At 37.6% G+C, this 27,569-nt stretch overlaps 34 non-coding genes across 34 annotated transcripts; all 34 read right to left on the bottom strand.

Annotated features, from left to right (window-relative positions):
* Positions 1–388: 388 nt before the first annotated feature.
* Positions 389–461, bottom strand: trnav-cac (transfer RNA valine (anticodon CAC)). Its single transcript has one exon. It is a non-coding gene; the product is annotated as a tRNA-Val (tRNA).
* A 340-nt stretch (positions 462–801) lies between these two features.
* On the bottom strand, positions 802–874 carry trnav-aac (transfer RNA valine (anticodon AAC)). The gene has a single exon. It is a non-coding gene; the product is annotated as a tRNA-Val (tRNA).
* Positions 875–1,000: 126 nt separating this feature from the next.
* trnav-cac (transfer RNA valine (anticodon CAC)) lies at positions 1,001–1,073 on the bottom strand. Its single transcript has one exon. It is a non-coding gene; the product is annotated as a tRNA-Val (tRNA).
* A 340-nt stretch (positions 1,074–1,413) lies between these two features.
* On the bottom strand, positions 1,414–1,486 carry trnav-cac (transfer RNA valine (anticodon CAC)). The gene has a single exon. It is a non-coding gene; the product is annotated as a tRNA-Val (tRNA).
* Positions 1,487–1,826: 340 nt separating this feature from the next.
* Positions 1,827–1,899, bottom strand: trnav-uac (transfer RNA valine (anticodon UAC)). The gene has a single exon. It is a non-coding gene; the product is annotated as a tRNA-Val (tRNA).
* Positions 1,900–2,025: 126 nt separating this feature from the next.
* trnav-cac (transfer RNA valine (anticodon CAC)) lies at positions 2,026–2,098 on the bottom strand. Its single transcript has one exon. It is a non-coding gene; the product is annotated as a tRNA-Val (tRNA).
* A 754-nt stretch (positions 2,099–2,852) lies between these two features.
* On the bottom strand, positions 2,853–2,925 carry trnav-cac (transfer RNA valine (anticodon CAC)). The gene has a single exon. It is a non-coding gene; the product is annotated as a tRNA-Val (tRNA).
* Positions 2,926–3,265: 340 nt separating this feature from the next.
* Positions 3,266–3,338, bottom strand: trnav-aac (transfer RNA valine (anticodon AAC)). Its single transcript has one exon. It is a non-coding gene; the product is annotated as a tRNA-Val (tRNA).
* Positions 3,339–3,464: 126 nt separating this feature from the next.
* Positions 3,465–3,537, bottom strand: trnav-cac (transfer RNA valine (anticodon CAC)). Its single transcript has one exon. It is a non-coding gene; the product is annotated as a tRNA-Val (tRNA).
* A 141-nt stretch (positions 3,538–3,678) lies between these two features.
* On the bottom strand, positions 3,679–3,751 carry trnav-cac (transfer RNA valine (anticodon CAC)). The gene has a single exon. It is a non-coding gene; the product is annotated as a tRNA-Val (tRNA).
* A 126-nt stretch (positions 3,752–3,877) lies between these two features.
* On the bottom strand, positions 3,878–3,950 carry trnav-cac (transfer RNA valine (anticodon CAC)). The gene has a single exon. It is a non-coding gene; the product is annotated as a tRNA-Val (tRNA).
* Positions 3,951–4,091: 141 nt separating this feature from the next.
* On the bottom strand, positions 4,092–4,164 carry trnav-uac (transfer RNA valine (anticodon UAC)). Its single transcript has one exon. It is a non-coding gene; the product is annotated as a tRNA-Val (tRNA).
* Positions 4,165–4,290: 126 nt separating this feature from the next.
* Positions 4,291–4,363, bottom strand: trnav-cac (transfer RNA valine (anticodon CAC)). Its single transcript has one exon. It is a non-coding gene; the product is annotated as a tRNA-Val (tRNA).
* A 6,674-nt stretch (positions 4,364–11,037) lies between these two features.
* Positions 11,038–11,110, bottom strand: trnav-aac (transfer RNA valine (anticodon AAC)). The gene has a single exon. It is a non-coding gene; the product is annotated as a tRNA-Val (tRNA).
* Positions 11,111–12,475: 1,365 nt separating this feature from the next.
* trnav-uac (transfer RNA valine (anticodon UAC)) lies at positions 12,476–12,548 on the bottom strand. The gene has a single exon. It is a non-coding gene; the product is annotated as a tRNA-Val (tRNA).
* Positions 12,549–13,286: 738 nt separating this feature from the next.
* trnav-aac (transfer RNA valine (anticodon AAC)) lies at positions 13,287–13,359 on the bottom strand. Its single transcript has one exon. It is a non-coding gene; the product is annotated as a tRNA-Val (tRNA).
* Positions 13,360–14,295: 936 nt separating this feature from the next.
* trnav-aac (transfer RNA valine (anticodon AAC)) lies at positions 14,296–14,368 on the bottom strand. The gene has a single exon. It is a non-coding gene; the product is annotated as a tRNA-Val (tRNA).
* Positions 14,369–14,724: 356 nt separating this feature from the next.
* Positions 14,725–14,797, bottom strand: trnav-uac (transfer RNA valine (anticodon UAC)). The gene has a single exon. It is a non-coding gene; the product is annotated as a tRNA-Val (tRNA).
* Positions 14,798–15,551: 754 nt separating this feature from the next.
* On the bottom strand, positions 15,552–15,624 carry trnav-uac (transfer RNA valine (anticodon UAC)). The gene has a single exon. It is a non-coding gene; the product is annotated as a tRNA-Val (tRNA).
* A 2,998-nt stretch (positions 15,625–18,622) lies between these two features.
* trnav-uac (transfer RNA valine (anticodon UAC)) lies at positions 18,623–18,694 on the bottom strand. Its single transcript has one exon. It is a non-coding gene; the product is annotated as a tRNA-Val (tRNA).
* Positions 18,695–18,820: 126 nt separating this feature from the next.
* trnav-aac (transfer RNA valine (anticodon AAC)) lies at positions 18,821–18,893 on the bottom strand. The gene has a single exon. It is a non-coding gene; the product is annotated as a tRNA-Val (tRNA).
* A 524-nt stretch (positions 18,894–19,417) lies between these two features.
* On the bottom strand, positions 19,418–19,490 carry trnav-aac (transfer RNA valine (anticodon AAC)). Its single transcript has one exon. It is a non-coding gene; the product is annotated as a tRNA-Val (tRNA).
* A 1,794-nt stretch (positions 19,491–21,284) lies between these two features.
* On the bottom strand, positions 21,285–21,357 carry trnav-uac (transfer RNA valine (anticodon UAC)). Its single transcript has one exon. It is a non-coding gene; the product is annotated as a tRNA-Val (tRNA).
* Positions 21,358–21,483: 126 nt separating this feature from the next.
* On the bottom strand, positions 21,484–21,556 carry trnav-aac (transfer RNA valine (anticodon AAC)). Its single transcript has one exon. It is a non-coding gene; the product is annotated as a tRNA-Val (tRNA).
* Positions 21,557–21,682: 126 nt separating this feature from the next.
* Positions 21,683–21,755, bottom strand: trnav-aac (transfer RNA valine (anticodon AAC)). The gene has a single exon. It is a non-coding gene; the product is annotated as a tRNA-Val (tRNA).
* A 325-nt stretch (positions 21,756–22,080) lies between these two features.
* Positions 22,081–22,153, bottom strand: trnav-aac (transfer RNA valine (anticodon AAC)). The gene has a single exon. It is a non-coding gene; the product is annotated as a tRNA-Val (tRNA).
* Positions 22,154–22,708: 555 nt separating this feature from the next.
* Positions 22,709–22,781, bottom strand: trnav-uac (transfer RNA valine (anticodon UAC)). The gene has a single exon. It is a non-coding gene; the product is annotated as a tRNA-Val (tRNA).
* A 126-nt stretch (positions 22,782–22,907) lies between these two features.
* Positions 22,908–22,980, bottom strand: trnav-aac (transfer RNA valine (anticodon AAC)). Its single transcript has one exon. It is a non-coding gene; the product is annotated as a tRNA-Val (tRNA).
* Positions 22,981–23,106: 126 nt separating this feature from the next.
* On the bottom strand, positions 23,107–23,179 carry trnav-aac (transfer RNA valine (anticodon AAC)). The gene has a single exon. It is a non-coding gene; the product is annotated as a tRNA-Val (tRNA).
* Positions 23,180–23,504: 325 nt separating this feature from the next.
* On the bottom strand, positions 23,505–23,577 carry trnav-aac (transfer RNA valine (anticodon AAC)). The gene has a single exon. It is a non-coding gene; the product is annotated as a tRNA-Val (tRNA).
* A 1,350-nt stretch (positions 23,578–24,927) lies between these two features.
* trnav-cac (transfer RNA valine (anticodon CAC)) lies at positions 24,928–25,000 on the bottom strand. The gene has a single exon. It is a non-coding gene; the product is annotated as a tRNA-Val (tRNA).
* Positions 25,001–25,340: 340 nt separating this feature from the next.
* Positions 25,341–25,413, bottom strand: trnav-aac (transfer RNA valine (anticodon AAC)). Its single transcript has one exon. It is a non-coding gene; the product is annotated as a tRNA-Val (tRNA).
* A 951-nt stretch (positions 25,414–26,364) lies between these two features.
* On the bottom strand, positions 26,365–26,437 carry trnav-aac (transfer RNA valine (anticodon AAC)). The gene has a single exon. It is a non-coding gene; the product is annotated as a tRNA-Val (tRNA).
* Positions 26,438–26,991: 554 nt separating this feature from the next.
* Positions 26,992–27,064, bottom strand: trnav-cac (transfer RNA valine (anticodon CAC)). Its single transcript has one exon. It is a non-coding gene; the product is annotated as a tRNA-Val (tRNA).
* Between the last annotated feature and the right edge of the window lie 505 nt (positions 27,065–27,569).

Genomic DNA, 27,569 nt, shown 5'->3' with positions numbered 1-27,569 from the left:
GACCTTTCGCGTGTTAAGCGAACGTGATAGCCACTACACTACAGAAACTGCTGCATGTGATTTTTGCAAGGACTAAAACAAATTTTACTGATATTAACTGCATGTATTTGAATTTCCAAATTACGGCATTTACGAAAGCAAGTATTCTCTGTTATAAATACAGTTCTTACTGAATGTGTCAAAGAGCACTGTTTCCACCCGGTTTCAAACCGGGGACCTTTCGCGTGTGATGAGAATGTGATAACCACTACACTACAGAAATCGCTGCCTGTGATTTTTTCAAGGATTTAACCAAATTTTACTGATATTCACTGCATGTATTTGAATTTCCAAAATATCAAAATTCTCTGTTATAAATACAGTTCTTACTGAATATGTCAAAGAGCACTGTTTCCACCCGGTTTCGAAACGGGTACCTTTCGCGTGTGAAGCGAACGTGATAACCACTACACTACAGAAACTACTGCATGTGATTTTTGCAAGGACTAAACCAAATTTTACTGATATTCACTGCATGTATTTGAATTTCCAAAAAAAGGCATTTATGAAAGCAACTATTCTCTGTTAAAAATACAGTTCTTACTGGATGTGTCGAAGAGCACTGTTTCCTCCCGGTTTCGAACCGAGGGCCTTTCGCGTGTAAAGCGAATTTGATAACCACTACACTACAGAAACTGCTGCATGTGTTTTTTGCAAGGACTAATCCAAAGTTTACTGATATTCACTGCATGTATTTGAATTTCCAAAATATTATTATTCACTGTTATAAATACAGTTCAAACTGAATGTGTCAAAGAGCAATGTTTCCGCCCGGTTTCAAACCGGGGACCTTTAGCGTGTTAAGCGAACGTGATAGCCACTACACTACAGAAACTGCTGCCTGTGATTTTTGCAAGGACTAAACCAAATTTTACTGATATTCACTGCATGTATTTGAATTTCCAAAATATTATTATTCTCTGTTATAAATACAGTTCTTACTGAATTTGTCAAAGAGCACTGTTTCCACCCGGTTTCGAACCGGGGACCTTTCGCGTGTGAAGCGAACGTGATAGCCACTACACTACAGAAACTGCTGCATATGATTTTTGCAAGGACTAAACCAAATTTTACTGATATTCACTGCATGTATTTGAATTTCCAAATTACGGCATTTATGAAAGCAAGTATTCTCTGTTATAAATACAGTTCTTACTGAATGTGTCAAAGAGCACTGTTTCCACCCGGTTTAAAACCGGGGACCTTTCGCGTGTGATGAGAACTTGATAACCACTACACTACAGAAACCGCTGCATGTGATTTTTGCAAGGACTAAACCAAATTTTACTGATATTCACTGCATGTATTTGAATTTCCAAAATACTATTATTCTCTGTTATAAATACAGTTCTTACTGAATTTGTCAAAGAGCACTGTTTCCACCCGGTTTCGAACCGGGGACCTTTCGCGTGTGAAGCGAACGTGATAGACACTACACTACAGAAACTGCTGCTTATGATTTTTGCAAGGACTAAACCAAATTTTACTGATATTCACTGCATGTATTTGAATTTCCACAATATTATTATTCTCTGTTATAAATACAGTTCTTACTGTATGTGTCAAAGAGCATTGTTTCCACCCGGTTACAAACCGGGGACCTTTCGCGTGTGAAGCGAACGTGATAACCACTAGACTACAGAAACTACTGCATGTGATTTTTGCAAGGACTATACCAAATTTTATTGATATTCACTGCATGTATTTGAATTTCCATAAAAAGACATTTATGAAAGCAACTATTCTCTGTTAAATATACAGTTCTTACTGGATGTGTCGAAGAGCACTGTTTCCGCCCGGTTTCGAACCGAGGACCTTTCGCGTGTAAAGCAAATGTGATAACCACTACACTACAGAAACTGCTGCATGTGTTTTTTGCAAGGACTAATCCAAAGTTTACTGATATTCACTGCATGTATTTGAATTTCCAAAATATTATTATTCACTGTTATAAATACAGTTCTTACTGAATGTGTCAAAGAGCAATGTTTCCGCCCGGTTTCGAACCGGGGACCTTTCGCGTGTGATGCGAACGTGATAACCACGACACTACAGAAACCGCTGCATGTGATTTTTGCAAGGACTAAAACAAAATTTTACTGATATTCACTGCATGTATTTGAATTTCCAAAATATTATTATTCTCTGTTATAAATACAGTTCTTACTGAATGTGTCAAAGACCACTGTTTAAACCCGGTTTCGAACCGGGGACCTTTCGCGTGTTAAGCGAACCTGATAGCCACTACACTACAGAAACTGCTGCATGTGATTTTTGCAAGGACTAAACCAAATTTTACTGATATTAACTGCATGTATTTGAATTTCCAAATTATGGCATTTATGAAAGCAAGTATTCTCTGTTATAAATACAGTTCTTACTGAATGTGTCAAAGAGCACTGTTTCCACCCGGTTTCAAACCGGGGACCTTTCGCGTGTGATGAGAACGTGATAACCACTACACTACAGAAACCCCTGCATGTGATTTTTGCAAGGACTAAACCAAATTTTACTGATATTCACTGCATGTATTTGAATTTCCAAAATATTATTATTCTCTGTTATAAATACAGTTCTTACTGAATGTGTCAAAGACCACTGTTTGCACCCGGTTTCGAAACGGGGACCTTTCGCGTGTTAAGCGAACGTGATAGCCACTACACTACAGAAACTGCTGCATGTGATTTTTGCAAGGACTAAAACAAATTTTACTGATATTAACTGCATGTATTTGAATTTCCAAATTACGGCATTTACGAAAGCAAGTATTCTCTGTTATAAATACAGTTCTTACTGAATGTGTCAAAGAGCACTGTTTCCACCCGGTTTCAAACCGGGGACCTTTCGCGTGTGAAGCGAACGTGATAACCACTACACTACAGAAACTACTGCATGTGATTTTTGCAAGGACTAAACCAAATTTTACTGATATTCACTGCATGTATTTGAATTTCCAAAAAAAGGCATTTATGAAAGCAACTATTCTCTGTTAAAAATACAGTTCTTACTGGATGTGTCGAAGAGCACTGTTTCCTCCCGGTTTCGAACCGAGGGCCTTTCGCGTGTAAAGCGAATTTGATAACCACTACACTACAGAAACTGCTGCATGTGTTTTTTGCAAGGACTAATCCAAAGTTTACTGATATTCACTGCATGTATTTGAATTTCCAAAATATTATTATTCACTGTTATAAATACAGTTCAAACTGAATGTGTCAAAGAGCAATGTTTCCGCCCGGTTTCAAACCGGGGACCTTTAGCGTGTTAAGCGAACGTGATAGCCACTACACTACAGAAACTGCTGCCTGTGATTTTTGCAAGGACTAAACCAAATTTTACTGATATTCACTGCATGTATTTGAATTTCCAAAATATTATTATTCTCTGTTATAAATACAGTTCTTACTGAATTTGTCAAAGAGCACTGTTTCCACCCGGTTTCGAACCGGGGACCTTTCGCGTGTGAAGCGAACGTGATAGCCACTACACTACAGAAACTGCTGCATATGATTTTTGCAAGGACTAAACCAAATTTTACTGATATTCACTGCATGTATTTGAATTTCCAAATTACGGCATTTATGAAAGCAAGTATTCTCTGTTATAAATACAGTTCTTACTGAATGTGTCAAAGAGCACTGTTTCCACCCGGTTTCGAACCGGGGACCTTTCGCGTGTGAAGCGAACGTGATAGACACTACACTACAGAAACTGCTGCATATGATTTTTGCAAGGACTAAACCAAATTTTACTGATATTCACTGCATGTATTTGAATTTCCACAATATTATTATTCTCTGTTATAAATACAGTTCTTACTGTATGTGTCAAAGAGCATTGTTTCCACCCGGTTTCAAACCGGGGACCTTTCGCGTGTGAAGCGAACGTGATAACCACTAGACTACAGAAACTACTGCATGTGATTTTTGCAAGGACTATACCAAATTTTATTGATATTCACTGCATGTATTTGAATTTCCATAAAAAGACATTTATGAAAGCAACTATTCTCTGTTAAATATACAGTTCTTACTGGATGTGTCGAAGAGCACTGTTTCCGCCCGGTTTCGAACCGAGGACCTTTCGCGTGTAAAGCAAATGTGATAACCACTACACTACAGAAACTGCTGCATGTGTTTTTTGCAAGGACTAATCCAAAGTTTACTGATATTCACTGCATGTATTTGAATTTCCAAAATATTATTATTCACTGTTATAAATACAGTTCTTACTGAATGTGTCAAAGAGCAATGTTTCCGCCCGGTCTCGAACCGGGGACCTTTCGCGTGTGATGCGAACGTGATAACCACGACACTACAGAAACCGCTGCATGTGATTTTTGCAAGGACTAAAACAAAATTTTACTGATATTCACTGCATGTATTTGAATTTCCAAAATATTATTATTCTCTGTTATAAATACAGTTCTTACTGAATGTGTCAAAGACCACTGTTTAAACCCGGTTTCGAACCGGGGACCTTTCGCGTGTTAAGCGAACCTGATAGCCACTACACTACAGAAACTGCTGCATTTGATTTTTGCATCGACTAAACCAAATTTTACTGATATTAACTGCATGTATTTGAATTTCCAAATTATGGCATTTATGAAAGCAAGTATTCTCTGTTATAAATACAGTTCTTACTGAATGTGTCAAAGAGCACTGTTTCCACCCGGTTTCAAACCGGGGACCTTTCGCGTGTGATGAGAACGTGATAACCACTACACTACAGAAACCGCTGCATGTGATTTTTGCAAGGACTAAACCAAATTTTACTGATATTCACTGCATGTATTTGAATTTCCAAAATATTATTATTCTCTGTTATAAATACAGTTCTTACTGAATGTGTCAAAGACCACTGTTTGCACCCGGTTTCGAAACGGGGACCTTTCGCGTGTTAAGCGAACGTGATGGCCACTACACTACAGAAACTGCTGCATGTGATTTTTGCAAGGACTAAAACATATTTTACTGATATTAACTGCATGTATTTGAATTTCCAAATTACGGCATTTACGAAAGCAAGTATTCTCTGTTATAAATACAGTTCTTACTGAACGTGTCAAAGAGCACTGTTTCCACCCGGTTTCAAACCGGGGACCTTTCGCGTGTGATGAGAATGTGATAACCACTACACTACAGAAATCGCTGCCTGTGATTTTTGCAAGGATTTAACCAAATTTTACTGATATTCACTGCATGTATTTGAATTTCCAAAATATCAAAATTCTCTGTTATAAATACAGTTCTTACTGAATATGTCAAAGAGCACTGTTTCCACCCGGTTTCGAAACGGGGACCTTTCGCGTGTGATGCGAACGTGATAACCACGACACTACAGAAACCGCTGCATGTGATTTTTGCAAGGACTAAACCAAATTTTACTGATATTCACTGCATGTATTTGAATTTCCAAAATATTATTATTCTCTGTTTTAAATACAGTTGTTACTGAATGTGTCAAAGACCACTGTTTAAACCCGGTTTCAAACCTGGGACCTTTCGCGTGTGATGAGAACGTGATAACCACTACACTACAGAAACTGCTGCTTGTGATTTTTGCAAGGACTAAACCAAATTTTACTGATATTCACTGCATGTATTTGAATTTCCAAAAAAAGGCATTTATGAAAGCAACTATTCTCTGTTAAAAATACAGTTCTTACTGGATGTGTCGAAGAGTACTGTTTCCGCCCGGCTTCGAACCGAGGACCTTTCGCGTGTAAAGCAAAGTGATAACCACTACACTACAGAAACTGCTACATGTGTTTTTTGCAAGGACTAATCCAAAGTTTACTGATATTCACTGCATGTATTTGAATTTCCAAAATATTATTATTCTCTGTTATAAATACAGTTCTTACTGAATGTGTCAAAGACCACTGTTCACACCCGGTTTCGAACCGGGGACCTTTCGCGTGTTAAGCGAACTTGATAGCCACTACACTACAGAAACTGCTGCATGTGATTTTTGCAAGGACTAAACCAAATTTTACTGATATTCACTGCATGTCTTTGAATTTCCAAAATATCATTATTCTCTGTTATAAATACAGTTCTTACTGAATATGTCAAAGAGCACTGTTTCCGCCCGGTTTCGAAACGGGGACCTTTCGCATGTGATGCGAACGTGATAACCACGACACTACAGAAACCGCTGCATGTGATTTTTGCAAGGACTAAACCAAATTTTACTGATATTAACTGCATCTATTTGAATTTCCAAATTACGGCATTTATGAAAGCAAGTATTCTCTGTTATAAATACAGTTCTTACTGAATGTGTCAAAGAGCACTGTTTCCACTCGGTTTCAAACCGGGGACCTTTCACGTGTGATGAGAACGTGATAACCACTACACTACAGAAACCGCTGCATGTGATTTTTGCAAGGACTAAACCAAATTTTACTGATATTCACTGCATGTATTTGAATTTCCAAATTACGGTATTTATGAAAGCAAGTATTCTCTGTTATAAAAACAGTTCTTACTGAATATGTCAAAGAGCACTGTTTCTGGCCGGTTTCGAAACGGGGACCTTTCGAGTGTGATGAGAACGTGATAACCACTACAATACAGAAAACGCTGCATGTGATTTTTGCAAGGACTAAACCAAATTTTACTGATATTCACTGCATGTATTTAGATTTCCAAAATATTATTATTCTCTGTTATAAATACAGTTCTTACTGAATGTGTCAAAGAGCACTGTTTCCACCCGGTTTCAAACCGGGGACCTTTCGCCTGTGATGAGAACGTGATAACCACTACACTACAGAAACCGCTGCATGTGATTTTTGCAAGGACTAAACCAAATTTTACTGATATTCACTACATGTATTTGAATTTCCAAAATATTATTATTCTCTGTTATAAATACAGTTCTTACTGAATGTGTCAAAGAGCACTGTTTCCACTCGGTTTCAAACCGGGGACCTTTCGCGTGTGATGAGAACGTGATAACCACTACACGACAGAAACCGCTGCATGTGATTTTTGCAAGGACTAAACCAAATTTTTACTGATATTCACTGCATGTATTTGAATTTCCAAATTACGGTATTTATGAAAGCAAGTATTCTCTGTTATAAAAACAGTTCTTACTGAATATGTCAAAGAGCACTGTTTCCGGCCGGTTTCGAAACGGGGACCTTTCGAGTGTGATGAGAACGTGATAACCACTACAATACAGAAAACGCTGCATGTGATTTTTGCAAGGACTAAACCAAATTTTACTGATATTCACTGCATGTATTTAGATTTCCAAAATATTATTATTCTCTGTTATAAATACAGTTCTTACTGAATGTGTCAAAGATCACTGTTTCCACCCGGTTTCAAACCGGGGACCTTTCGCCTGTGATGAGAACGTGATAACCACTACACTACAGAAACCGCTGCATGTGATTTTTGCAAGGACTAAACCAAATTTTACTGATATTCACTACATGTATTTGAATTTCCAAAATATTATTATTCTCTGTTATAAATACAGTTCTTACTGAATGTGTCAAAGACCACTGTTTGCACCCGGTTTCGAACCGGGGACCTTTCGAGTGTTAAGCGAACGTGATAGCCAATACACTACAGAAACTGCTGCATGTGATTTTTGCAAGGACTTAACCTGTTGGGGATGGGGGCGCTGTTTAGACTATTTATGCTAATGTGGCTAATTTTTTAAACGGCTTCCCACAAAATCCTTGATCGTACAATATGCATATTATTATTATTATTGGATAGAAAACAGTCTATAGTTTCTATAGGAGTTGAAATTTTGTCTCTAAGTGGAACAGAGCCCATTCTACAGCAATTTCCCTGACATGGAGTCAGATTTGAGAAACGTTGGCCACTTTTCTGAAGTCATTTAAACGGGCACTGTCGTTGCTATGACTATACGGACACTTCTTACGTCTTCCCCTGGATGCCTTTACGTGATGACGATTCCAACGGGCTCGATTGCTCGTTCACAGGCCCTACAAATGAAAAAAACCTTTAGCTAGCAAGTCTTTTCTTGCTGCGTAACGCGCGTGGAAGACACCGACCCTCTCCTGTTCCAAGCGTTAGTTTAGCCTGTTATATTTCTCCGGTCATCTTTTCACTCGTTATAGGAGTTACAAACATCACAAAGTAGTTAATTTAAAGCGTTTTATAGCAATTTATATCCGTTTAGTGCGATTTTGGGACATTTATTTTTGCAACGATGTGAAAAGTTGGGAACGCTTTTCAGTTCATCCCGAACGTAGTTGACATTTCCACATGGCAAGAGGACAGCTTTCCACCAAAAGACGATTTCTCCCAAGAAAGGATCCTTTGCCCAAGATACTGATGGAAGAACAGCTCAAGGTAGGACATTTTTATTATGATAAATCGTGTTTCTGTCGAAACATTTTAGTGGCTTAGGACGCCATGTTTTTTGACGTAGCTTCGCTTGGCGCAAACTGTATTGAAAAGTAAGGATAAATTAAAAAATGTAATAACGCAATTGTATTAAGAATTAAATTGTCTATCAATCCCTGTCCACCCTATATTTTTTAGTCACGTTTATGAGTATTTATGTATAAGAGTAGATCACTGTCTAAGTGGCGCAAGGACGTTTTCTTTACCAGCTTGTCTACATTTCACATTGTCTAACCATGATTTTGGTGGCTAAATATAAACATTTTCGATCAAACTGTATATGCATGTTGTAATGTGATGTTACAGGAGTGTCATCGGAAGAATTCTGAGAAGGTTAGTGAAAAAATTAATATCTTTTGGCGATGTTGACTTTTATCGCTCACTTTGGCTAGAATCAATGCTGGGCTGCTAATTGCTATGTGCTAAGCTAATATAACGATTTATTGTGTTTTCGCTGTAAGACACTTAGAAAATCTGAAATATTGTCTGTATTCACAGGATCTGTGTCTTTCGATTCGTGTATGCTGTGTATTTTTACGAAATGTTTGATGATTAGTAGTTAGGTAAACACGTTGCTCATTGTAATTATTCTAGTCCATTTGTGATGGTGGGTGCAATTGTAAACTATGCCATATACCTGAAATATGCACTTTTTTCTAACAAAACCTATCCCATACCATAAATATGTTATCAGACTGTCATCTAATGAGTTTTTTTGTTGGTTAGGGGCTATAAATATCTTAGTTTAGCCGAATTGGTGATGGCTACTGGTGTTGGTGGACAAATAAAAGATGGTGGATTATGCTAATGTGTTTTTAGGTAATAGATGTACATCTTTACATATTGTGTCTTCCCTGTAAAACATTTTAAAAATCGGAAATGTTGACTGGATTCATAAGATCTGTGTCTTTCATTAGCTGTATTGGACTTTAATGTGTGAAAGTTAAATATTTTAAAAAAATATTTTTTTTGAATTTCGCGGCACTGGTTTTTCAGTGGGGGGGGGGGGGGTGTGCCGCTAGCGCCACGCTGATCCTAGACAGGTTAACCAAATTTTACTGATATTAACTGCATGTATTTGAATTTCCAAATTACGGCATTTATGAAAGCAAGTATTCTCTGTTATGAATACAGTTCTTACTGAATGTGTCAAAGAGCACTGTTTCCACCCGGCTTCAGACCGGGGACCTTTCGCGTGTGATGAGAACGTGATAACCACTACACTACAGAAACCGCTGCATGTGATTTTTGCAAGGACTAAACCAAATTTTACTGATATTCACTGCATGTATTTAGATTTCCAAAATATTATTATTCTCTGTTATAAATACAGTTCTTACTGAATGTGTCAAAGAGTACTGTTTCCACCCGGTTTCGAACCTGGGACCTTTCGTGTGTTAAGCGAATCTGATAGCCACACAATACAGAAACTGCTGCATGTGATTTTTGCAAGGACTAAACCAAATTTTACTGATATTCACTGCATGTATTTGAATTTTCAAATTACGGCATTTATGAAAGCAAGTATTCTCTGTTATAAATACAGTTCTTACTGAATGTGTCAAAGAGCACTGTTTCCACCCGGTTTCAAACCGGGGACCTTTCGCGTGTGATTAGAACGTGATAACCACTACACTACAGAAACCGCTGCCTGTGATTTTTGCAAGGACTTAACCAAATTTTACTGATATTAACTGCATGTATTTGAATTTCCAAAATCTTATTATTCTCTGTTATAAATACAGTTCTTACTGAATGTGTCAAAGACCACTGTTTCTGCCCGGTTTCGAAACGGTGACCTTCCGCGTGATAAGCGAACGTGATATCCACTACACTACAGAAACTGCTGCATGTGATTTTTGCAAGGACTAAACAAAATTTTACTGATATTAACTGCATGTATTTGAATTTCCAAATTACGGCATTTATGAAAGCAAGTATTCTCTGTTATAAATGCAGTTCTTACTGAATGTGTCAAAGAGCACTGTTTCCACCCGGCTTCAGACCGGGGACCTTTCGCGTGTGATGAGAACGTGATAACCACTACACTACAGAAACCGCTGCATGTGATTTTTGCAAGGACTAAACCAAATTTTAGTGATATTCACTGCATGTATTTAGATTTCCAAAATATTATTATTCTCTGTTATAAATACAGTTCTTACTGAATGTGTCAAAGAGCACTGTTTCCGCCCGGTTTCGAACCTGGGACCTTTCGTGTGTTAAGCGAATCTGATAGCCACACAATACAGAAACTGCTGCATGTGATTTTTACAAGGACTAAACCAAATTTTACTGATATTCACTGCATGTATTTGAATTTCCAAATTACAGCATTTATGAAAGCAAGTATTCTCTTTTATAAATACAGTTCTTACTGAATGTGTCAAAGAGCACTGTTTCCACCCGGTTTCAAACCGGGGACCTTTCGCGTGTGATGAGAACGTGATAACCACTACACTACAGAAACCGCTGCATGTGATTTTTGCAAGGACTAAACCAAATTTTACTGATATTCACTACATGTATTTGAATTTCCAAAATATTATTATTCTCTGTTATAAATACAGTTCTTACTGAATGTGTCAAAGACCACTGTTTGCACCCGGTTTCGAACCGGGGACCTTTCGCGTGTTAAGCAAACGTGATACCCACTACACTACAGAAACCACTGCATGTGATTTTTGCAAGGACTAAACCAAATTTTACTGATATTCACTGCATGTATTTGAATTTCCAAATTACGGCATTCATGAAAGCAAGTATTCTCTGTTATGAATACAGTTCTTACTGAATGTGTCAAAGAGTACTGTTTCCACCCGGTTTCAAACCGGGGACCTTTCGCGTGTGATGAGAACGTGATAACCACTACACTACAGAAACAACTGCATGTGATTTTTTGCAAGGACTAAACCAAATTTTACTGATATTCACTGCATGTATTTGAATTTCCAAAATATTATTATTCTCTGTTATAAATACAGTTCTTACTGAATGTGTCAAAGAGCAATTTTTCCACCCGGTTTCGAACCGGCGACCTTTCGCGTGTTAAGCGAACGTGATAGCCACTACACTACAGATAAGCACTCTGTGATTTTTGCAAGGACTAAACCAAAGTTTACTGATATTCACTGCATGTATTTGAATTTCCAAAATATTATTATTCTCTGTTATAAATACAGTTCTTACTGAATGTGTCAAAGAGCACTGTTTCCACCCGGTTTCAAACCGGGGACCTTTCGCGTGTGATGAGAACGTGATAACCACTACACTACAGAAACCGCTGCATGTGATTTTTGCAAGGACTAAACCAAATTTTACTGATATTAACTGCATGTATTTGAATTTCCAAAATATTATTATTCTCTGTTATAAATACAGTTCTTACTGAATGTGTCAAAGAGCACTGTTTCCACCCGGTTTCAAACCGGGGACCTTTCGCCTGTGATGAGAACGTGATAACCACTACACTACAGAAACCGCTGCATGTGATTTTGCAAGGACTAAACCAAATTTTACTGATATTCACTACATGTATTTGAATTTCCTAAATATTATTATTCTCTGTTATAAATACAGTTCTTACTGAATGTGTCAAAGACCATTGTTTGCACCCGGTTTCGAACCGGGGACCTTTCGCGTGTTAAGTGAACGTGATACCCACTACACTACAGAAACCAATGCATGTGATTTTTGCAAGGACTAAACCAAATTTTACTGATATTCACTGCATGTATTTGAAATTCCAAATTACGGCATTCATGAAAGTAAGTATTCTCTGTTATGAATACAGTTCTTACTGAATGTGTCAAAGAGCACTGTTTCCACCCGGTTTCAAACCGGAGACCTTTCGCGTGTGATGAGAACGTGATAACCACTACACTACAGAAACAACTGCATGTGATTTTTTGCAAGGACTATACCAAATTTTACTGATATTCACTGCATGTATTTGAATTTCCAAAAAAAGGCATTTATGAAAGCAACTATTCTCTGTTATAAATACAGTTCTTACTGGATGTGTCGAAGAGCACTGTTTCCGCCCGGTTTCGAACCGAGGACCTCTCGCGTGTAAAGCGAATGTGATAACCACTACACTACAGAAACTCCTGCATGTGTTTTTTGCAAGGACTAATCCAAAGTTTACTGATATTCACTACATGTATTTGAATTTCCAAAATATTATTATTCTCTGTTATAAATACAGTTCTTACTGAATGTGTCAAAGACCACTGTTTCCGCCCGTTTTCGAACCGGGGACCTTTCAAGTTTAAAGCGAACGTGATGACCACTACACTACAGAAACTGGTGCATGTGATTTTTGCAAGGACTAAACCAAATTTTACTGATATTCACTGCATGTATTTGAATTTCCAAAATATTATTATTCTCTGTTATAAATACAGTTCTTACTGAATATGTCAAAGAGCACTTTTTCCGCCCGGTTTCGAAACGGGGACCTTTCGCGTGTTAAGCAAACGTGATACCCACTACACTACAGAAACCACTGCATGTGGTTTTTGCAAGGACTAAACCAAATTTTACTGATATTCACTGCATGTATTTGAATTTCCAAATTACGGCATTCATGAAAGCAAGTATTCTCTGTTATGAATACAGTTCTTACTAAATGTGTCAAAGAGCACTGTTTCCACCCGGTTTCAAACCGGGGACCTTTCGCGTGTGATGAGAACGTGATAACCACTACACTACAGAAACCGCTGCATGTGATTTTTGCAAGGACTAAACCAAATTTTACTGATATTCACTACATGTATTTGAATTTCCAAAATATTATTATTCTCTGTTATAAATAAAGTTCTTACTGAATGTGTCAAAGACCACTGTTTGCACCCGGTTTCGAACCGGGGACCTTTCGCGTGTTAAGCAAACGTGATACCCACTACACTACAGAAACCACTGCATGTGATTTTTGCAAGGACTAAACCAAATTTTACTGATATTCACTGCATGTATTTGAATTTCCAAATTACGGCATTCATGAAAGCAAGTATTCTCTGTTATGAATACAGTTCTTACTGAATGTGTCAAAGAGTACTGTTTCCACCCGGTTTCAAACCGGGGACCTTTCGCGTGTGATGAGAACGTGATAACCACTACACTACAGAAACAACTGCATGTGATTTTTTGCAAGGACTAAACCAAATTTTACTGATATTCACTGCATGTATTTGAATTTCCAAAATATTATTATTCTCTATTATAAATACAGTTCTTACTGAATGTGTCAAAGAGCAATTTTTCCACCCGGTTTCGAACCGGCGACCTTTCGCGTGTTAAGCGAACGTGATAGCCACTACACTACAGAATATGCTCTCTGTGATTTTTGCAAGGACTAAACCAAATTTTACTGATATTCACTGCATGTATTTGAATTTCCAAAATATTATTATTCTCTGTTATAAATACAGTTCTTACTGAATGTTTCAAAGAGCACTGTTTCCACCCGGTTTCAAACCGGGGACCTTTCGCGTGTGATGAGAACGTGATAACCACTACACTACAGAAACCGCTGCATGTGATTTTTGCAAGGACTAAACCAAATTTTACTGATATTAACTGCATGTATTTGAATTTCCAAAATATTATTATTCTCTGTTATAAATACAGTTCTTACTGAATGTGTCAAAGAGCACTGTTTCCACCCGGTTTCAAACCGGGGACCTTTCGCCTGTGATGAGAACGTGATAACCACTACACTACAGAAACCGCTGCATGTGATTTTGCAAGGACTAAACCAAATTTTACTGATATTCACTACATGTATTTGAATTTCCTAAATATTATTATTCTCTGTTATAAATACAGTTCTTACGAATGTGTCAAAGACCACTGTTTGCACCCGGTTTCGAACCGGGGACCTTTCGCGTGTTAAGCGAACGTGATACCCACTACACTACAGAAACCAATGCATGTGATTTTTGCAAGGACTAAACCAAATTTTACTGATATTCACTGCATGTATTTGAAATTCCAAATTACGGCATTCATGAAAGTAAGTATTCTCTGTTATGAATACAGTTCTTACTGAATGTGTCAAAGAGCACTGTTTCCACCCGGTTTCAAACCGGAGACCTTTCGCGTGTGATGAGAACGTGATAACCACTACACTACAGAAACAACTGCATGTGATTTTTTGCAAGGACTAAACCAAATTTTACTGATATTCACTGCATGTATTTGAATTTCCAAAAAAAGGCATTTATGAAAGCAACTATTCTCTGTTATAAATACAGTTCTTACTGGATGTGTCGAAGAGCACTGTTTCCGCCCGGTTTCGAACCGAGGACCTCTCGCGTGTAAAGCGAATGTGATAACCACTACACTACAGAAACTCCTGCATGTGTTTTTTGCAAGGACTAATCCAAAGTTTACTGATATTCACTACATGTATTTGAATTTCCAAAATATTATTATTCTCTGTTATAAATATAGTTCTTACTGAATGTGTCAAAGACCACTGTTTCCGCCCGTTTTCGAACCGGGGACCTTTCAAGTCTAAAGCGAACGTGATGACCACTACACTACAGAAACTGGTGCATGTGATTTTTGCAAGGACTAAACCAAATTTTACTGATATTCACTGCATGTATTTGAATTTCCAAAATATTATTATTCTCTGTTATAAATACAGTTCTTACTGAATATGTCAAAGAGCACTTTTTCCGCCCGGTGTCGAAACGGGGACCTTTCGCGTGTTAAGCAAACGTGATACCCACTACACTACAGAAACCACTGCATGTGGTTTTTGCAAGGACTAAACCAAATTTTACTGATATTCACTGCATGTATTTGAATTTCCAAATTACGGCATTCATGAAAGCAAGTATTCTCTGTTATGAATACAGTTCTTACTGAATGTGTCAAAGAGCACTGTTTCCACCCGGTTTCAAACCGGGGACCTTTCGCGTGTGATGAGAACGTGATAACCACTACACTACAGAAACAACTGCATGTGATTTTTTGCAAGGACTAAACCAAATTTTACTGATATTCACTGCATGTATTTGAATTTCCAAAAAAAGGCATTTATGAAAGCAACTATACTCTGTTAAAAATACAGTTCTTACTGGATGTGTCGAAAAGCACTGCTTCCGCCCGGTTTCGAACCAAGGACCTTTCGCGTGTAAAGCGAATGTGATAACCACTACACTACAGAAACTGCTGCATGTGTTTTTTGCAAGGACTAATCCAAATTTACTGATATTCATTAAATGTATTTGAATTTCCAAAATATTATTATTCTCTGTTAAAAATACAGTTCTTACTGAATGTGTAAAAGAGCAATTTTTCCACCCGGTTTCGAACCGGGGACCTTCGCGTGTTAAGCGAACGTGATAGCCACTACACTACAGAATATGCTGCCTGTGATTTTTGTAAGGACTAAACCAAATTTTACTGATATTAACTGCATGTATTTGAATTTCCAAAATATTATTATTCTCTGTTATAAATACAGTTCTTACTGAATGTGTCAAAGAGCACTGTTTCCACCCGATTTCAAACCGGGGACCTTTCGCCTGTGATGAGAACGTGATAACCACTACACTACAGAAACCGCTGCATGTGATTTTGCAAGGACTAAACCAAATTTTACTGATATTCACTACATGTATTTGAATTTCCAAAATATTATTATTCTCTGTTATAAATACAGTTCTTACTGAATGTGTCAAAGACCACTGTTTCCGCCCGTTTTCGAACCGGGGACCTTTCAAGTTTAAAGCGAACGTGATGACCACTACACTACAGAAACTGGTGCATGTGATTTTTGCAAGGACTAAACCAAATTTTACTGATATTCACTGCACGTATTTGAATTTCCAAATTACGGCATTTATGAAAGCAAGTATTCTCTGTTATAAATACAGTTCTTACTGAATGTGTCAAAGAGCACTGTTTAGACCCGGTTTCAAACCGGGGACCTTTCGCGTGTGATGAGAACGTGATAACCACTACACTACAGAAACCGCTGCATGTGATTTTTGCAAGGACTAAACCAAATTTTACTTATATTCACTGCATGTATTTGAATTTCCAAAATATTATTATTCTCTGTTATAAATACAGTTCTTACTGAATGTGTCAAAGACCACTGTTTCTGCCCGGTTACAAAACGGTGACCTTCCGTGTGTTAAGCGAACGTGATATCCACTACACTACAGAAACTGCTGCATGTGATTTTTGCAAGGACTAAACCAAATTTTACTGCTATTAACTGCATGTATTTGAATTTACAAATTACGGCATTTACGAAAGCAAGTATTCTCTGTTATTAATACTGTTCTTACTGAATGTGTCAAAGAGCACTGTTTCCACCCGGCTTCTGACCGGGGACCTTTCGCGTGTGATGAGAACGTGATAACCACTACACTACAGAAACCGCTGCATGTGATTTTTGCAAGGACTAAACCAAATTTTACTGATATTCACTGCATGTATTTAGATTTCCAAAATATTATTATTCTCTGTAATAAATACAGTTCTTACTGAATGTGTCAAAGAGCACTGTTTCCGCCCGGTTTCGAACCTGTGACCTTTCGAGTGTTAAGCGAATCTGATAGCCACACAATACAGAAACTGCTGCATGTGATTTTTACAAGGACTAAACCAAATTTTACTGATATTCACTGCATGTATTTGAATTTCCAAATTACAGCATTTATGAAAGCAAGTATTCTCTGTTATAAATACAGTTCTTACTGAATGTGTCAAAGAGCACTGTTTCCACCCGGTTTCAAACCGGGGACCTTTCGCGTGTGATGAGAACATGATAACCACTACACTACAGAAACCGCTGCCTGTGATTTTTGCAAGGACTAAACCAAATTTTACTGATATTAACTGCATGTATTTGAATTTCCAAAATATTATTATTCTCTGTTATAAATACAGTTCTTACTGAATTTATCAAAGAGCACTGTTTAGACCCGGTTTCAAACCGGGGACCTTTCGCGTGTGACGAGAACGTGATAACCACTACACTACAGAAACTGCTGCAAGTGATTTTTGCAAGGACTAAACCAAATTTTACTTATATTCACTGCATGTATTTGAATTTCCAAAATATTATTATTCTCTGTTATAAATACAGTTCTTACTGAATGTGTCAAAGACCACTGTTTCTGCCCGGCTTCGAAACGGAGACCTTCCGCGTGTTAAGCGAACGTGATATCCACTACACTACAGAAACTGCTGCATGTGATTTTTGCAAGGACTAAACCAAATTTTACTGATATTAACTGCATGTATTTGAATTTCCAAATTACGGCATTTATGAAAGCAAGTATTCTCTGTTATGAATACAGTTCTTACTGAATGTGTCAAAGAGCACTGTTTCCACCCGGCTTCAGACCGGGGACCTTTCGCGTGTGATGAGAACGTGATAACCACTACACTACAGAAACCGCTGCATGTGATTTTTGCAAGGACTAAACCAAATTTTACTGATATTCACTGCATGTATTTAGATTTCCAAAATAGTCTTATTCTCTGTTATGAATACAGTTCTTACTGAATGTGTCAAAGAGCACTGTTTCCGCCCGGTTTCGAACCTGGGACCTTTCGTGTGTTAAGCGAATCTGATAGCCACACAATACAGAAACTGCTGCATGTGATTTTTACAAGGACTAAACCAAATTTTACTGATATTCACTGCATGTATTTGAATTTCCAAAAAAAGGCATTTATGAAAGCAACTATTCTCTGTTAAAAATACAGTTCTTACTGAATGTGTCAAAGAGCACTGTTTCCACCCTGTTTCAAACCGGGGACCTTTCACGTGTGATGAGAACGTGATAACCACTACACTACAGAAACCGCTGCATGTGATTTTTGCATGGACTAAACCAAATTTTACTGATATTCACTACATGTATTTGAATTTCCAAAATATTATTATTCTCTGTTATAAATACAGTTCTTACTGAATGTGTCAAAGACCACTGTTTGCACCCGGTTTCCAACCGGGGACCTTTCGCGTGTGATGAGAACGTGATAACCACTACACTACAGAAACAACTGCATGTGAATTTTTGCAAGGACTAAACCATATTTTACTGATATTCACTGCATGTATTTGAATTTCCAAAAAAAGGCATTTATGAAAGCAACTATTCTCTGTTAAAAATACAGTTCTTACTGGATGTGTAGAAAAGCACTGTTTCCGCGCGGTTTCGAACCAGGAACTTTCGCGTGTAAAGCGAATGTGATAACCACTACACTACAGAAACTGCTGCATGTGTTTTTTGCAAGGACTAATCAAAAGTTTACTGATATTCACTACATGTATTTGAATTTCCAAAATATTATTATTCTCTGTTATGAATACAGTTCTTACTGAATGTGTCAAAGAGCAATTTTTCCACCCGGTTTCGAACCGGGGACCTTTCGCGTGTTAAGCGAACGTGATAGCCACTACACTACAGAATATGCTGCATGTGATTTTTGCAAGGACTAAACCAAATTTTACTGATATTCACTGCATGTATTTGAAATTCGAAAATATTATTATTCTCTGTTATAAATACAGTTCTTACTGAATGTGTCAAAGAGCACTGTTTCCGCCCGGTTTCGAACCGGGGACCTTACGCGTGTTAAGCGAACGTGATAGCCAATACACTACAGAAACAGCTGCCTGTAATTTTTGCAAGGACTAAACCAAATTTTACTGATATTAACTGCATGTATTTGAATTTCCAAAATATTATTATTCTCTGTTATAAATACAGTTCTTACTGAATGTGTCAAAGAGCACTGTTTCCACCCGGTTTCAAACCGGGGACCTTTCGCCTGTGATGAGAACGTGATAACCACTACACTACAGAAACCGCTGCATGTGATTTTTGCAAGAACTAAACCAAATTTTACTGATATTCACTACATGTATTTGAATTTCCAAAATATTATTATTCTCTGTTATAAATACAGTTCTTACTGAATGTGTCAAAGACCACTGTTTGCACCCGGTTTCGAACCGGGGACCTTTCGCGTGTTAAGCGAACGTGATACCCACTACACTACAGAAACCACTGCATGTGATTTTTGCAAGGACTAAACCAAATTTTACTGATATTCACTGCATGTATTTGAAATTCCAAAATACGGCATTCATGAAAGTAAGTATTCTATGTTATGAATACAGTTCTTACTGAATGTGTCAAAGAGCACTGTTTCCACCCGGTTTCAAACCAGGGACCTTTCGCGTGTGATGAGAACGTGATAACCACTACACTACAGAAACAACTGCATGTGATTTTTTGCAAGGACTAAACTAAATTTTACTGATATTCACTGCATGTATTTGAATTTCCAAAAAAAGGCATTTATGAAAGCAACTATTCTCTGTTAAAATTACAGTTTTTACTGGATGTGTCGAAGAGCACTGTTTCCACCCGGTTTCAAACCGGGGACCTTTCGCGTGTGATGAGAACATGATAACCACTACACTACAGAAACCGCTGCCTGTGATTTTTGCAAGGACTAAACCAAATTTTACTGATATTAACTGCATGTATTTGAATTTCCAAAATAGTATTATTCTCTGTTATAAATACAGTTCTTACTGAATTTATCAAAGAGCACTGTTTGGACCCGGTTTCAAACCGGGGACCTTTCGCGTGTGACGAGAACGTGATAACCACTACACTACAAAAACCGCTGCATGTGATTTTTGCAAGGACTAAACCAAATTTTACTTATATTCACTGCATGTATTTGAATTTCCAAAATATTATTATTCTCTGTTATAAATACAGTTCTTACTGAATGTGTCAAAGACCACTGTTTCTGCCCGGCTTCGAAACGGTGACCTTCCGCGTGTTAAGCGAACGTGATATCCACTACACTACAGAAACTGCTGCATGTGATTTTTGCAAGGACTAAACCAAATTTTACTGATATTAACTGCATGTATTTGAATTTCCAAATTACGGCATTTATGAAAGCAAGTATTCTCTGTTATGAATACAGTTCTTACTGAATGTGTCAAAGAGCACTGTTTCCACCCGGCTTCAGACCGGGGACCTTTCGCGTGTGATGAGAACGTGATAACCACTACACTACAGAAACCGCTGCATGTGATTTTTGCAAGGACTAAACCAAATTTTACTGATATTCACTGCATGTATTTAGATTTCCAAAATAGTCTTATTCTCTGTTATAAATACAGTTCTTACTGAATGTGTCAAAGAGCACTGTTTCCGCCCGGTTTCGAACCTGGGACCTTTCGTGTGTTAAGCGAATCTGATAGCCACACAATACAGAAACTGCTGCATGTGATTTTTACAAGGACTAAACCAAATTTTACTGATATTCACTGCATGTATTTGAATTTCCAAATTACAGCATTTATGAAAGCAATTATTCTCTGTTATAAATACAGTTCTTACCGAATGTGTCAAAGAGCACTGTTTCCACCCTGTTTCAAACCGGGGACCTTTCACGTGTGATGAGAACGTGATAACCACTACACTACAGAAACCGCTGCATGTGATTTTTGCAAGGACTAAACCAAATTTTACTGATATTCACTACATGTATTTGAATTTCCAAAATATTATTATTCTCTGTTATAAATACAGTTCTTACTGAATGTGTCAAAGACCACTGTTTGCACCCGGTTTCCAACCGGGGACCTTTCGCGTGTGATGAGAACGTGATAACCACTACACTACAGAAACAACTGCATGTGAATTTTTGCAAGGACTAAACCAAATTTTACTGATATTCACTGCATGTATTTGAATTTCCAAAAAAAGGCATTTATGAAAGCAACTATTCTCTGTTAAAAATACAGTTCTTACTGGATGTGTAGAAAAGCACTGTTTCCGCGCGGTTTCGAACCGAGGACCTTTCGCGTGTAAAGCGAATGTGATAACCACTACACTACAGAAACTGCTGCATGTGTTTTTTGCAAGGACTAATCAAAAGTTTACTGATATTCACTACATGTATTTGAATTTCCAAAATATTATTATTCTCTGTTATAAATACAGTTCTTACTGAATGTGTCAAAGAGCAATTTTTCCACCCGGTTTCGAACCGGGGACCTTTCGCGTGTTAAGCGAACGTGATAGCCACTACACTACAGAATATGCTGCATGTGATTTTTGCAAGGACTAAACCAAATTTTACTGATATTCACTGCATGTATTTGAAATTCGAAAATATTATTATTCTCTGTTATAAATACAGTTCTTACTGAATGTGTCAAAGAGCACTGTTTCCGCCCGGTTTCGAACCGGGGACCTTACGCGTGTTAAGCGAACGTGATAGCCACTACACTACAGAAACAGCTGCCTGTAATTTTTGCAAGGACTAAACCAAATTTTACTGATATTAACTGCATGTATTTGAATTTCCAAAATATTATTATTCTCTGTTATAAATACAGTTCTTACTGAATGTGTCAAAGAGCACTGTTTCCACCCGGTTTCAAACCGGGGACCTTTCGCCTGTGATGAGAACGTGATAACCACTACACTACAGAAACCGCTGCATGTGATTTTTGCAAGAACTAAACCAAATTTTACTGATATTCACTACATGTATTTGAATTTCCAAAATATTATTATTCTCTGTTATAAATACAGTTCTTACTGAATGTGTCAAAGACCACTGTTTGCACCCGGTTTCGAACCGGGGACCTTTCGCGTGTTAAGCGAACGTGATACCCACTACACTACAGAAACCACTGCATGTGATTTTTGCAAGGACTAAACCAAATTTTACTGATATTCACTGCATGTATTTGAAATTCCAAATTACGGCATTCATGAAAGTAAGTATTCTCTGTTATGAATACAGTTCTTACCGAATGTGTCAAAGAGCACTGTTTCCACCCTGTTTCAAACCGGGGACCTTTCACGTGTGATGAGAACGTGATAACCACTACACTACAGAAACCGCTGCATGTGATTTTTGCAAGGACTAAACCAAATTTTACTGATATTCACTACATGTATTTGAATTTCCAAAATATTATTATTCTCTGTTATAAATACAGTTCTTACTGAATGTGTCAAAGACCACTGTTTGCACCCGGTTTCCAACCGGGGACCTTTCGCGTGTGATGAGAACGTGATAACCACTACACTACAGAAACAACTGCATGTGAATTTTTGCAAGGACTAAACCAAATTTTACTGATATTCACTGCATGTATTTGAATTTCCAAAAAAAGGCATTTATGAAAGCAACTATTCTCTGTTAAAAATACAGTTCTTACTGGATGTGTAGAAAAGCACTGTTTCCGCGCGGTTTCGAACCGAGGACCTTTCGCGTGTAAAGCGAATGTGATAACCACTACACTACAGAAACTGCTGCATGTGTTTTTTGCAAGGACTAATCAAAAGTTTACTGATATTCACTACATGTATTTGAATTTCCAAAATATTATTATTCTCTGTTATAAATACAGTTCTTACTGAATGTGTCAAAGAGCAATTTTTCCACCCGGTTTCGAACCGGGGACCTTTCGCGTGTTAAGCGAACGTGATAGCCACTACACTACAGAATATGCTGCATGTGATTTTTGCAAGGACTAAACCAAATTTTACTGATATTCACTGCATGTATTTGAAATTCGAAAATATTATTATTCTCTGTTATAAATACAGTTCTTACTGAATGTGTCAAAGAGCACTGTTTCCGCCCGGTTTCGAACCGGGGACCTTACGCGTGTTAAGCGAACGTGATAGCCACTACACTACAGAAACAGCTGCCTGTAATTTTTGCAAGGACTAAACCAAATTTTACTGATATTAACTGCATGTATTTGAATTTCCAAAATATTATTATTCTCTGTTATAAATACAGTTCTTACTGAATGTGTCAAAGAGCACTGTTTCCACCCGGTTTCAAACCGGGGACCTTTCGCCTGTGATGAGAACGTGATAACCACTACACTACAGAAACCGCTGCATGTGATTTTTGCAAGAACTAAACCAAATTTTACTGATATTCACTACATGTATTTGAATTTCCAAAATATTATTATTCTCTGTTATAAATACAGTTCTTACTGAATGTGTCAAAGACCACTGTTTGCACCCGGTTTCGAACCGGGGACCTTTCGCGTGTTAAGCGAACGTGATACCCACTACACTACAGAAACCACTGCATGTGATTTTTGCAAGGACTAAACCAAATTTTACTGATATTCACTGCATGTATTTGAAATTCCAAATTACGGCATTCATGAAAGTAAGTATTCTCTGTTATGAATACAGTTCTTACTGAATGTGTCAAAGAGCACTGTTTCCACCCGGTTTCAAACCGGGGACCTTTCGCGTGTGATGAGAACGTGATAACCACTACACTACAGAAACAACTGCATGTGATTTTTTGCAAGGACTAAACCAAATTTTACTGATATTCACTACATGTATTTGAATTTCCAAAATATTATTATTCTCTGTTATAAATACAGTTCTTACTGAATGTGTCAAAGACCACTGTTTCCGCCCGTTTTCGAACCGGGGACCTTTCAAGTTTAAAGCGAACGTGATTACCACTACACTACAGAAACTGGTGCATGTGATTTTTGCAAGGACTAAACCAAATTTTACTGATATTCACTGCATGTATTTGAATTTCCAAAATATTATTATTCTCTGTTATAAATACAGTTCTTACTGAATATGTCAAAGAGCACTTTTTCCGCCCGGTTTCGAAACGGGGACCTTTCGCGTGTGATGCGAACGTGATAACCACGACACTACAGAAACCGCTGCATGTTATTTTTGCAAGGACTAAACCAAATTTTACTGATATTCACTGCATGTATTTGAATTTCCAAAATATTATTATTCTCTGTAATAAATACAGTTCTCACTGAATGTGTCAAAGAGCACTGTTTCTGCCCGGTTTCGAAACGGTGACCTTCCGCGTATTAATCGAACGTGATAGCCACTACACTACAGAAACTTCTGCATGTGATTTTTGCAAGGACTAAACCAAATTTTACTGATATTCACTGCATGTATTTGAATTTCCACAATATTATTATTCTCTGTTATAAATACAGTTCTTACTGAATGTGTCAAACAGCATTGTTTCCACCCGTTTTCGAACCGGGGACCTTTCACGTGTGAAGCAAACGCGATAGCAACTACACTACAGAAACTGCTGCATGTGATTTTTGCAAGGACTAAACCAAATTTTACTGATATTCACTGCATGTATTTGAATTTCCAAATTACGGCATTTATGAAAGCAGGTATTCTCTGTTATAAATACAGTTCTTACTGAATGTGTCAAAGAGCACTGTTTCCGCCCGGTTTCGAACCGGGGACCTTTCACGTGTGATGAGAACTTGATAACCACTACACTACAGAAACCACTGCATGTGATTTTTGCAAGGACTAAACCACATTTTACTGATATTCACTGCACAATAAGGCATTTATGAAAGCAACTATTCTCTGTTATAAATACAGTTCTTACTGGATGTGTCGAAGAGCACTGTCTCCACCCGGTTTCGAACCTGGGACTTTTCGCGTGTGAAGCGAACGTGATAACCACTACACTACAGAAACTACTGCACTTGATTTTTGCAAAGACTAAACCAAATTTTACTGATATTCACTGCATGTATTTGAATTTCCAAAAAAAGGCATTTATGAAAGCAACTATTCTCTGTTAAAAATACAGATCTTACTGGATGTGTCGAAGAGCACTGTTTCCGCCCGGTTTCGAACCGATGACCTTTCGCGTGTAAAGCGAATTTGATAACCACTACACTACAGAAACTGCTGCATGTGTTTTTTGCAAGGACTAATCCAAAGTTTACTGATATTCACTGCATGTATTTGAATTTCCAAAATATTATTATTCTCTGTTATAAATACAGTTCTTTCTGAATGTGTCAAAGAGCAATGTTTCCACCCGGTTTTGAACCGGGGACCTTTCGCGTGTTAAGCGAACGTGATAGCCACTACACTACAGAAACTGCTGCCTGTGATTTTTGCAAGGACTAAACCAAATTTTACTGATATTCACTGCATGTATTTGAATTTCCAAAATATTATTATTCTCTGTTATAAATACAGTTCTTACTGAATATGTCAAAGACCACTGTTTCCACCCGGTTTCGAACCGGGGACCTTTCGCGTGTTAAGCGAACCTGATAGCCACACAATACAGAAACTGCTGCATGTGATTTTTGCAAGGACTAAACCAAATTTTACTGATATTCACTGCATGTATTTGAATTTCCAAAAAAAGGCAGTAATGAAAGCAAGTATTCTCTGTTAAAAATAAAGTTCTTACTGGATGTGTCGAAGAGCACATTCTCCAACCGGTTTCGAATCGGGGACTTTTCGCGGGTGAAGCGAACGTGATAACCACTACACTACAGAAACTACTGCATGTGACTTTTGCAAGGACTAAACCAAATTTTACTGATATTAACAGCATGTATTTGAATTTCCAAATTATGGCATTTATGAAAGCAACTATTCTCTGTTAAAAATACAGTTCTTACTGGATGTGTCGAAGAGTACTGTTTCCGCCCGGTTTCGAACCGAGGACCTTTCGCGTGTGATGAGAACGTGATAATCACTACACTACAGAAACCGCTGCATGTGATTTTTGCAAGAACTAAACCAAATTTTACTGATATTCACTGCATGTATTTGAATTTCCAAAATATTATTATTCTCTGTAATAAATACAGTTCTCACTGAATGTGTCAAAGAGCACTGTTTCTGCCCGGTTTCGAAACGGTGACCTTCCGCGTATTAAGCGAACGTGATAGCCACTACACTACAGAAACTTCTGCATGTGATTTTTGCAAGGACTAAACCAAATTTTACTGATATTCACTGCATGTATTTGAATTTCCACAATATTATTATTCTCTGTTATAAATACAGTTCTTTCTGAATGTGTCAAAGAGCAATGTTTCCGCCCGGTTTCGAACCGGGGACCTTTCGCGTGTTAAGCGAACGTGATAACCACTACACTACAGAAACTACTGCATGTGATTTTTGCAAGGACTAAACCAAATTTTACTGATATTCACTGCATGTATTTGAATTTCCAAAATATTATTATTCTCTGTTATAAATACAGTTCTTACTGAATATGTCAAAGAGCACCGTTTCCGCCCGGTTTCGAAACGGGGACCTGTCGCGTGTGATGCGAACGTGATAACCACGACACTTCAGAAACCGCTGCATGTGATTTTTGCAAGGACTAAACCAAATTTTACTGATATTCACTGCATGTATTTGAATTTCCAAAAAAAGGCATTTATGAAAGCAACTATTCTCTGTTAAAAATAAAGTTCTTACTGGATGTGTCGAAGAGCACAGTCTCCAACCGGTTTCGAATCGGGGACTTTTCGCGTGTGAAGCGAACGTGATAACCACTACACTACAGAAACTACTGCATGTGACTTTTGCAAGGACTAAACCAAATTTTACTGATATTAACAGCATGTATTTGAATTTCCAAATTATGGCATTTATGAAAGCAACTATTCTCTGTTAAAAATACAGTTCTTACTGGATGTGTCGAAGAGTACTGTTTCCGCCCGGTTTCGAACCTGGGACTTTTCGCGTGTGAAGCGAAAGTGATAACCACTACACTACAGAAACTACTGCACGTGATTTTTGCAAGGACTAAACCAAATTTTACTGATATTCACTGCATGTATTTGAATTTCCAAAAAAAGGCATTTATGAAAGCAACTATTCTCTGTTAAAAATACAGATCTTACTGGATGTGTCGAAGAGCACTGTTTCCGCCCGGTTTCGAACCGATGACCTTTCGCGTGTAAAGCGAATTTGATAACCACTACACTACAGAAACTGCTGCATGTGTTTTTTGCAAGGACTAATCCAAAGTTTACTGATATTCACTGCATGTATTTGAATTTCCAAAATATTATTATTCTCTGTTATAAATACAGTTCTTTCTGAATGTGTCAAAGAGCAATGTTTCCAACTGGTTTTGAACCGGGGACCTTTCGCGTGTTAAGCGAACGTGATAGCCACTACACTACAGAAACTGCTGCCTGTGATTTTTGCAAGGACTAAACCAAATTTTACTGATATTCACTGCATGTATTTGAATTTCCAAAAAAAGGCAGTAATGAAAGCA

The sequence above is a fragment of the Salvelinus fontinalis genome, chromosome 37 (assembly GCF_029448725.1).
Source record: "Salvelinus fontinalis isolate EN_2023a chromosome 37, ASM2944872v1, whole genome shotgun sequence".
In the NCBI taxonomy this organism is placed as follows: domain Eukaryota; kingdom Metazoa; phylum Chordata; class Actinopteri; order Salmoniformes; family Salmonidae; genus Salvelinus; species Salvelinus fontinalis.
Note: the sequence above shows the minus strand (reverse complement) of the source record. Positions and strands in the feature narration are given on the sequence as shown.